Genomic DNA, 10,484 nt, shown 5'->3' on the forward strand with positions numbered 1-10,484 from the left:
TGGATGCGGATCGTTAGCTGTCTTTCTGTTTGTCCTATATAGTGTTTTGTGCACTCATCCACAAACTCCATCAACAAACACATCGACCTGGACCCAATATACCGGCCACTACAGCGGACAGCTGAGACTGACAACCGGAAGCGGCAGGGACAGGCCACTATAAATGCCGGAGGAAACACCACAGAAGCGCTTCACAGGAGGCTCCCAAGCACTGAGGATGTCACCTAGACAGGGACAAACTTCCAGCTCGGCGAACAGAACCACAGCAACTAGCACCCGAGCTACAAATCTTCTCACAAACTTTGAACTGAATGTATATTTTTTATCAAATTTGTCAGATAATTTATACAATGTTTTTCATAAAGGTCCACTTCTCCAACAACTCACCTTCTGATCATGAGTCACAGTGAAGAAATCGCAACATAGAACATAGAATATAGAACAATACAACACAGAACAGGCCTTTCGGCACATGATGTTGTGCCAAACATTTGTCCGAGCTTAAGCACCTATCCATGTACCTAACCAATTGCCGCTTAAAGGTCACCAATGATTCTGACTCTGCCACTCCCACAGGCAGGGCATTCCATGCCCCCACCACTCTCTGGGTAAAGGACCTACCCCTGACATCTCCCCATACCTTCTACCCTTCACCTTTATTTTTTGTCCCCTTGTAACACTCTGTTGAACCTGGGGGAAAAGTCTCTGACTGTCTACTCTATCTATTCCCCTAATCATCTTATAAACCTCTATCAAGTCACCCCTCATCCTTCGTCGTTCCAATGAGAAAAGGCCTAGCACTCTCAACCTATCCTCGTACGACCTTTTCTCTATTCCAGGCAACATCCTGGTAAATCTCCTCTGTACCCTCTCCAAAGCTTCCACATCTTTCCTAAAATGAGGCGACGAGAACTGCACACAGTAGTCCAAATGTGGCCTTACCAAGGTCCTGTACAGCTGCAACATCACCTCACGACTCTTGAATTCAATCCCTCTGCTAAGGTACGTTAATACGCCATAGGCCTTCTTATAAGCTCTTTCCACCTGAGTGGCAACTTTCAACGAGCTATGAACGGAGACCCCAAGATCCCTCTGCTCCTCCACCTAACTAAGAATCCTACCGTTAACCCTGTATTCCGCATTCTTATTTGTCCTTCCAAAATGGACAACCTCACACTTGACAGGGTTGAACTCCATCTGCCACTCCTCAGCCCAGCTCTGCATCATATCTAAGTCCCTTTGCAGCCGACAACAGCCCTCCTCACGACCCAAAACTCCACCAATCTTCGTATCGTCTGCAAATTTACTGACACAACCTTCGAATCCCTCTTCAAAGTCATTAATAAACATTACAAACAGCAGAGAACCCAGAACTGATCCCTGCGAAACTCCACTTGTAACTGGGCTCCAGGCTGAATATTTACCATCTACCATCACTCTCTGACTTCGACCGATGAGCCAGTTCTCTATCCAACTGGCCAAATTTCCTACTATTCCATGCTTCCTGACTTTCCGCATAAGCCTACCATGGGGAGCCTTATCAAATGCCTTATTAAAATCCATGTACATTACATCCACTGTTCTACCCTCATCCACATGCATGGTCAACTCCTCAAAGAATTCAATAAGATTTGTACGGCAAGACCTACCCCTCACAAATCCGTGCTGGCTGTCCCTAATCAAGCAGTGTCTTTCCCGATACTCATAAATCCTATCCCTCAGTACCCTTTCCATTACTTTGCCTATCACTGAAGTAAGACTAACTTGCCTATAATTCCCGGGGTTATCCCTATTCCCTTTTTTGAACAGGGACACAACATTCGTCACTCTCCAGTGCCCTGGTACCACCCCCGTTGACAGTGAAGACGAAAAGATCATTGCCAACGGCTCTGCAATTTCTCTCTTGCTTCTCACATAATCCTAGTATATATCCCGCCAGGCCCGGGGGACTTGTCTATCCTCAAGTTTTTCAAAATACCCAACACATCTTCCTTCCTAACAAGTATCTCCTCTAGCTTACCAGTATGTTTCATACTCTCCTTTTCAACAATACGGTCACTGTCATTTGTAAATACTGAAGAAAAGTCTTCATTCAAGACCTTTCCTATCTCTTCCGACTCAACACACAGTCCCCCACTACTGTCCTTGATCGAACCTACCCTCGTTCTCGTCATTCTCATGTTTCTCACATACGCATAAAAGGCCTTGGGGTTATCCTTGATCCTACCCGCCAAAGATTTTTCATGCCCTCTCTTAGCTCTACTAATCCCTTTCTTCAGCTCCCTCCTGGCTATCCTGTATCCCTCCAACGTTCTGTTTGAACCCTGTTTCCTCAACCTTATGTAAGCCTCCTTCTTCCTCTTTACAGGACATTCAACTTCCCTCGTCAACCAAGGTTCCCTCACACGACCATCTCTTTCCTGCCTGACAGGTACTTACGTATCAAGGACACGTCGTATCCGTTCCTTGAAAAATTTCCACATTTCAATGACATCCTTCCCTGACAGCCTATGCTCCAAACTTATGCTCCTCAGATCTTGTCTTGCAGCATCGTATTTACCCTTCCCCCAATTGTAAAACCTACCCTCATCACTTGTCCCGGTTCGTTACCAAGTACCAAATCCAATATGGCCTCCCCTCTGGTCGGACAATCTACAGACTGAGTTAGAAAAGCTTCCTGGACACACTGAACAAACACCGCCCCGTCCAATTTACTTGATCTAAAGAGCTTCCAATCAATATTTGGGAAGTTGAAATCGTCCATGACTCCTATCCTGTGGCTTCTGCACTTTTCTAAAATCTGTTTCCCAATCTGTTTCTCGACATCTCTGCTGCTATTGGGGGGCCTATATAAAACACCCAACAAGGTAACTGTTCCTTTCCTATTTCTGACTTCATCCCATACTACCTCCAAAGGCAGATCCCCCTCGAACTGCCTTTCTACAGCCGTTATACCATTTCTAATTAGCAACGCCACATACCCCTTCTTTTTTACCACCCTCCCTAATCTTATAGAAACATCTGTAATCGGGGACCTCCAACAATCATTTCTGTCCCTCTTCTTTCTACGTTTCCGTGATGGCCACAACATCGTAGTCCCAAGTACCGATCCACGCCTTAAGTTCACCCACCTTATTTCTGATACTCCTTGCGTTGAAGTATACACACTTGAACTCATCTCTGTTTCTGCAAGTATTCCCTGTCAGTGCTACTTTCTCCACAGCCTCCCAACATTCTTGGACGTCCTGCAAAACAGCTAACCAACTTGCTGGACTACAAGTCTGGATCCCATCCCCGTGCCAAATTAGCTTAAACCGCCGCCCCCAAAGAGTGCGAGCAAGTAGCAGGTTTGAAACCATCGTCTGTTCAATCATTGATTTCCATCTGAAGCAAATCTCCATGAGTTGGTTGAAAAATAGCCAATCCGTGGATTCTGGTGTCTTCACATCTCCCATGTGTGAGGTGAATGGGAAATTCTCGGTAATGAATCGGCTGACCGCATGTTATGGTGAATGATTCAACAGCGCAGTGTTTACCTGCCAGGTCACTCACGGAAAGAACACTCAAAGTCAAAACATCACCACACCCCAGGGTAAGACATACATACGAGAGCACTAGAAATCATTCTGAACTCCGATGTGAATCAGATACACACATTTATCAAACTTAGTCAACAGCACTAAAGTGTGCAGCATCCCATTCACAAACGTGTCATGCATTTCAGTTTGAGTGTGACATTAGCATTGCTCATAATTCAACATTATGACTAATCAGAAGAGCATGTTTTCCTCTATATTGATGGCATGTGAGCTGGTTTAATAGTCTTCTTTTTAAAGTTGTTTGATGGCTGACCACACTTGGAGAGGCATTAGAGTGCTGAATCCACGCCTGGTTACTTCATTTAGCGGGTGGGTGAGGGGTGCGTGTCTTTTGTGGCCCGGGGGCTTAGGGTCACAGAGGTATTTTTTTGAAACTTAAAACATAGAGAAAGGCCGAGTTTGGGTGAACGTGGAGTAAATGTTTTGACAAGTCGGCGAGAGTAGGACACGAGGGCATAACCTCCAAGTCAAAGGGTGCACCATTTGTAACTGAGGTGGGGAAGAACTTCTTCAGCCAGAGGGTGGTGGAATTCATTCCCACAGACGGTTATGAAGGCCAAGTCAGTGATTGTATTTAAGATGGCGATTGGTCGGTTAGTACATGGAGAAGGCTGGAGAATGTGGTAGAGAAACATATCACACATGATCGAATGGCAGGGCAGACTCGTTTGGCCGAATTGCCTCATTCTGCTCCCATATCTTACTATCTTGTGGTCTCAAAATAACAAGGTAAAATATGCAGTGACCCTTTTTGCAAAATAAATCAAAATGTGTTCAATACTTCATTTCCTGCTCAGGAATGACCTGTTGGACTTGGGCATTGTACATCGTAGATTTTATCTGGTACTGAGCTCTTTAACTTCATTCATGGGAGCAGGTCGAAGAGCAAGTTGCTATCACATTTGATCAATCCGGATAAACAGGACCTAATTGAAACTCTTTAAGGTACTCTCTGCAATTAGTGGATGTGGCAGGAGAAAACATTTTAGTGGGAAGGCTACAGTAGCGATGAACGAACGAGGAACTAGAGTCAGGCGTATTCAGCCTGGTGTCCGGATGGAGATGTTCACACAGTGATCAGTGGAAGTCTGAATAATGCTCACACAAATTTCCATTAATTCGTAGAATAATGTTAGACACTCGTATTTGTTTTGTTTCTATTCTACTAAGAAATTCACTGTTTTGTTTTTAGACCTACTACAAATTTGACAGGAGGAATAATATCTCATGGTATGCTTTTGAGAATGATCTCACACCAATAATACAAAGAATTTACAATAACGTTAAACACATTGAACAGACTTTCTGTGACTGATAACTGCTCCGTAACACCTTTAAACGCCTGCAAACACAAGAGAACAAAGAAAATAATTATGATTGATTACGGTTTGTTAAAATTTGGGGATGTAACTTGGCATTCAGAATGCCAGGCAGCATTTGCAAGTAAGTTTCATGAACATAGAAATGAAGTCGTTATATTCAGATTAAGCTTGTCAAAAGTATCAAAGGATGGTCCTAAGTGAGAGAAGAGCTCTGAAAGGAAGGTAATTCCATGTGTTACGTCATGGTATCTTTGATTTTACTTTTTCACAGGTTTCACTAGTTGCAAAGCCAGTGTTCTTTATGAATGATTATATGGGTCATGTTATAGATAATAACAGATGTTTTCACAAATCAAAATATATCAGCAAGAGGAACCATCATTTCAGCAACATTTGGACGCTGCCATGTCAAAGGTGGTTTCCTCACTTCATGAGTGAATAGCCTGAAGACTCGGTGTTTTGATCCTAAAGAGGCATTTTTCATTGATTTGATTTCTGTTTCATAGGAGTTACTGATTGCCACGATTACACAGTTAAAATCCTACCACCGCCATTAGAACACATCTTACTGGAGGCGACGGTGACATTAACCTGTGTTGCGTCCAATCTTTCTTCTGGTGCCAATGTCACCTGGTTCAGGAAAAGAAGACTCTGAAATCAGAGATCTCTAACCAACTTGGAGAAAATCCCGACAGCGTGATCAGCAAATTAATCACTTCTACTGAAGCCTGGATAAGTCACGTTAGTTTTGAAGGTTTGGTGAACCATCTGTATCTACTGACTCCACTGAGAGAATCCATCCACAAGGAAAATGGTGAGCGGTGAGGTGAAAAAACAAAGCACCCCATGTGTAATCTCGATCCAGTAACATACATGACATGCTTGGATTGGCTCCTAATAACATTGGGAGCATTAAACATGTGTCTGATATCAGGATAGCTAAATATCTGATTGAGAACAAGATGGACCAAAGCTTGTTCTTTTTTTCATTGTAAGTCAAATAAAATGGGAAGAAGCCTGGTTTGTATTTTTAACATCAGCAATGACAAATGTACAGGAGATCTTAGTTGTGGGTTGGAAACATGGAGGCGACTTTCGAATTAAGCTCTTTACTCTTAATGATTAGGATGGATATCATTCTGCTCGTTCAGAAAATGAGAGTGTATAAATCTCAAATTTAAAAACAAAACTGGCACATTATAATATGTCTGAAATTGCAATATTGAATTTGGATTTTTATAGTGGATTTATATTTATTTCAAATATTCTGCAGGAAAAAAAGCTACTGGAGCCATCAGTGTCGATCCTCCTGCCACCAACAGAAGACGTTTCCGCTGAGAGGTTTCTCTCTCTCACCTGTTTAGTGAGAGGCTTCACTTCCCGAGAGATCTTAGTTAAGTGGACAAACAATGACAAGCCAGTTAATCCCAGTTACTACAAGAACACCGAGGTGATGGCGGAGAGCGAGAGCACCTCCTTCTTCAGCATTACAGCAGAGGAGTGGGCCAGTGCTGCTTCTTATTCTTGTGTGGTGGGTCATGAAGCGATTCCACTGAAGATCATCAACAGAACAGTCGATAAATCCATCGGTAAACCAAGTTTTGTGAACATTTCACTTGCATTGATGGGCACTATTAATTCATGTCAATAAAAATTTCGAAGATGTTTTTAATAATTCAACAAAAGTAATAAAGCTTTTTCTTCCAATTGTGATTTAAATATACAACCGTTTAATTAATTGTGCTTCTCACTTTTAATTATATTCCAGTTGTAAAGTTAAGTTGGATGTGTAACAGGTGTCGAGCTCATGTCTTGTACAGTAAATGTTCCCTGCTCGGACAAAGTTAAGATCAGAGATAGAGTAAAGCTCACGCATTGCCGGATTCTGCAAAGTAACTTTTCCATTTTAAATTCCAATAAAACGAAATCTGAAAATCCCCAATTTCTGTCAAGTGAACAACACGAATTTTGAACTTGGTTTTCCTGATTCCCCGATTGCACATTCTTACGAAATTCATGTCGGCTTTCATCTGCCACAATGCAACAATTGGGAACGCAATCTTAAGAGACATTTGAAATTAGTTTTGATTGGAAAATACCAATCACAAAGAGTGCAGATTAAGTTGAATATAACACTACTGTTGCAAACGTTTCATCCCCTGTCTAGGGGACATCCTCAGTGCTTGGGAGCCTCCTGTGAAGCGCGCCTGTGGTGTTTCTTCCGGCATTTATAGTGGCCTGACCTTATCGCTTCCGGTTGTCAGTTTCAGCTAAAACTAAGGACCTGATACCCAGCATGAGCAAAACTAACGTAGTGTACAAACTCCCATGCAAGGACTGAACAAAACACTATATAGGACAAACAGGAATAAAGCTATCGATCCGCATCCACGAACATCAACTAGCCACGAAACGACACGACCAGCTATCCCTAGTAGCCACACACGCAGACGACAAATTCGAAGATGTTTTTAATAATTCAACAAAAGTAATAAAGCTTTTTCTTCCAATTGTGATTTAAATATACAACCGTTTAATTAATTGTGCTTCTCACTTTTAATTATATTCAAGTTGTAAAGTTAAGTTGGATGAGTAACAGGTGTCGGACTCATGTCTTGTGCAGTAAATGTTCCCTGCTCGGACAAAGTTAAGATCATAGATAGAGTAAAGCTCACGCATTGCCGGATTCTGCAAAGTACCTTTTCCATTTTAAATTCCAATAAAACGAAATCTGAAAATCCCCAATTTCTGTCAAGTGAACAACACGAATTTTGAACTTGGTTTTCCTGATTCCCCGATTGCACATTCTTACGAAATTCATGTCGGCTTTCATTTGCCACAATGCAAGAATTGGGAACGCAATCTTAAGAGACATTTGAAATTAGTTTTGATTGGAAAATACCAATCGCAAAGAGTGCAGATTAAGTTGAATATAACACTAGTGTCTGTGTAACCAGGGATCTTGTACCAATGCAGTAGTTGACAGAATGCATGTTAGTTTCCCCAACAAAGAGACCCGAAGGAAGATTATTGTTGTTCAGCCGAAGGAGGAGGAGAGGGGAATTATTAACGGTCTGTACTCTTACTCACTCTGCAGAGTTTTCAAGATAGAAGTCCACTGTAATGTACCACAGTCGCTGACAGGAACAGTCAGCTTCTTCTTTACTGTCCGAGATTCCATCTTTCCATGCAAAATAATACCTTTGAGTATGCTCGACACGATTGCATCAAAGAAGGGCTAATGCCCGAAACGTCGATTCTCCTGTTCCCTCGATGCTGCCTGACCTGCTGCGCTTTACCAGCAACACATTTCCATCTCTGACCTCCAGCATCTGCAGACCTCACTTTCTCCTCAACGATTGCATCATCCCAGTTTGAAGTCCATAGTTTTGTCTCAGTTTTCTGGAGCACATGGGAGAAATTCTGGTATTCGAACATCTGACATAATTTTGCTTCACGTACAGAACATTTGTAAATATTTTGTAATCAGCATGTTCAGAAATGTAATTCTGCATGTCTCGAATAGTGGAAATTTGAGCTCAGGTGTCTTGTCTCAGAGACAGAAATTCAATCGCTGCAACGAAAGAGTAGCTCACATCGAGGGCTCAAGGGCCTGGTTTGCGCAGTTTTGTTCTATGTTCTAAAACATTTATCTCTCCACGACGGTCAGAAATGTTCCTGACAACATCAGGGTCATACATAATTGTTGACAATCCATTAAAACACAAAAATAATGCAAATTGTAGTCTAGTATAAGAGCTGAAACAGTTACAGAGAGATTGTCACAAATACATACGCAAAAACACATACACAGGCTCTCACCTAAAGACACATGTTTATGCACATACATAAACGTGCACACAGATGAACTGTCACACACATTTGCATGCACACAGCTACACATGCAAATGGTACTTGAACACTCATCTAGCCCCCAGAAAAACGCATATTCACAGAAAAAATAGCACATGCACAAATGAACAAGGATATCCACACATAACTATGAAAAGCATAGACGCACATTATTACACAAATGGACATGACTGCATTTCTATTCATGCAGCATCATGCTGATAGACATACATTCATACGCACACAGATACAACATCTGAAAATTCTCATCTCACGTGTAGGCACACACAGGCACGTATGAGCACAGGTTAAAATAAATATTAGTTCTTAATTTCCATAATCACAAACGTATGATTGCAGAGGCAGCTTATTTTATTTTGAAACCACTTAGATCAGCACTTATACATGGTCACACACACACATAAATTCTGAGTCGTATATGCAGACGTGCAAATAATGGGGTGTTTATTAACCAAGGAGAATGACACAAGCATCAGCAAACATTCACACACAATAACACAAACAAGCACATCAGGCAATGGTTTAGGATAGATTGCCACAAAAACAGATCATCACGCAAAGATAAACATCCACCAAACATGACGTTGCATGCACACATTTATTGAGGACAAACATGAAAATAACCGAATGTTAGGTAGGACCTGAAATAGACAGATCCTGCTGTCTACTGATAGGATGGCATACGAAAAGTAAACACACAGAAGGACGTTAAAAGATAAACGCAGGCGTCAACGAAGTGCCAGTTTAGCATGATGATGCTTACACGTCGTGAAGGGAACAATATTTGAATACAAAAAAAAAACATGTGAGCACATCAGTAGTAAAGAACATGAGTATGTTTATTCATACACACACTCCAAAATGGGCAAATGCAATGCAAGAGACACGCATTACCACATCCACAAACACAAGGAAAAACATACACATCAAGCCATAAAAAAATAAATTAAGAGCGACATGCGTAAAAACTGATTCCTAAATATACAGATCCTACAAACAAAAATATGAAGCATTTTTCATACTGTGGATGTAATTTGCATTCATGAGATGCCAAGCAATTGGTCACCAATATATCATGAAGATGAGAATCACATATGAATTTTCATCCAGTAATGGACAAAATCTTAAACTAAACTGCGGTCACAGCACATAGTTAAAATATAATGATAAAATTAAAGTAATTGTTCTCAATAAGTATCCCTCAAATGATAATATTCTTCAAAAATAGATTAAAAGACAAAGTAATTCAAAGTGTTCTGACACGGACAGTAAGGAGAAAATGTGCAATTAATATTAGTTAGTTCTTGCTGCGAATCAATAATGCATTAATACATGCAGATAGAGAGTCAAAATTGAGAAACACCTGACTGCCTAAAGAAGATGTAACGGCGTCTAATTACAATACTAAGATGCAGATAGATCGGTCAGCATCAATAAACAATCTGAACATGTTCTCTCAGCTTTATATTCATAGATTCAATAGATCATACTTGGATTGAAGACTATGGGGATGATAATGGCAACATCTGGACAACTGCTTCCACGTTCATCACCCTGTTCTTCCTGAGTATTTTCTACAATGCTGCCGTCACTCTGGTGAAGGTGATTATAATCAAATAATTCACACAGCAAGCAGCCAAAGATGTTTTGTGAAATATAGAAGTGTGCCACTGAATACAACTCAGAACCT

The 10,484-nt window shown here is 41.2% G+C and overlaps 1 pseudogene; it reads left to right on the forward strand.

Annotated features, from left to right (window-relative positions):
* The window catches only part of LOC122552111, a 91,521-nt pseudogene that overhangs the window by 68,360 nt on the left and 12,677 nt on the right, over positions 1 to 10,484 (forward strand).

This window comes from Chiloscyllium plagiosum, chromosome 8 (assembly GCF_004010195.1).
Source record: "Chiloscyllium plagiosum isolate BGI_BamShark_2017 chromosome 8, ASM401019v2, whole genome shotgun sequence".
NCBI classification, from domain to species: Eukaryota; Metazoa; Chordata; class Chondrichthyes; order Orectolobiformes; family Hemiscylliidae; genus Chiloscyllium; species Chiloscyllium plagiosum.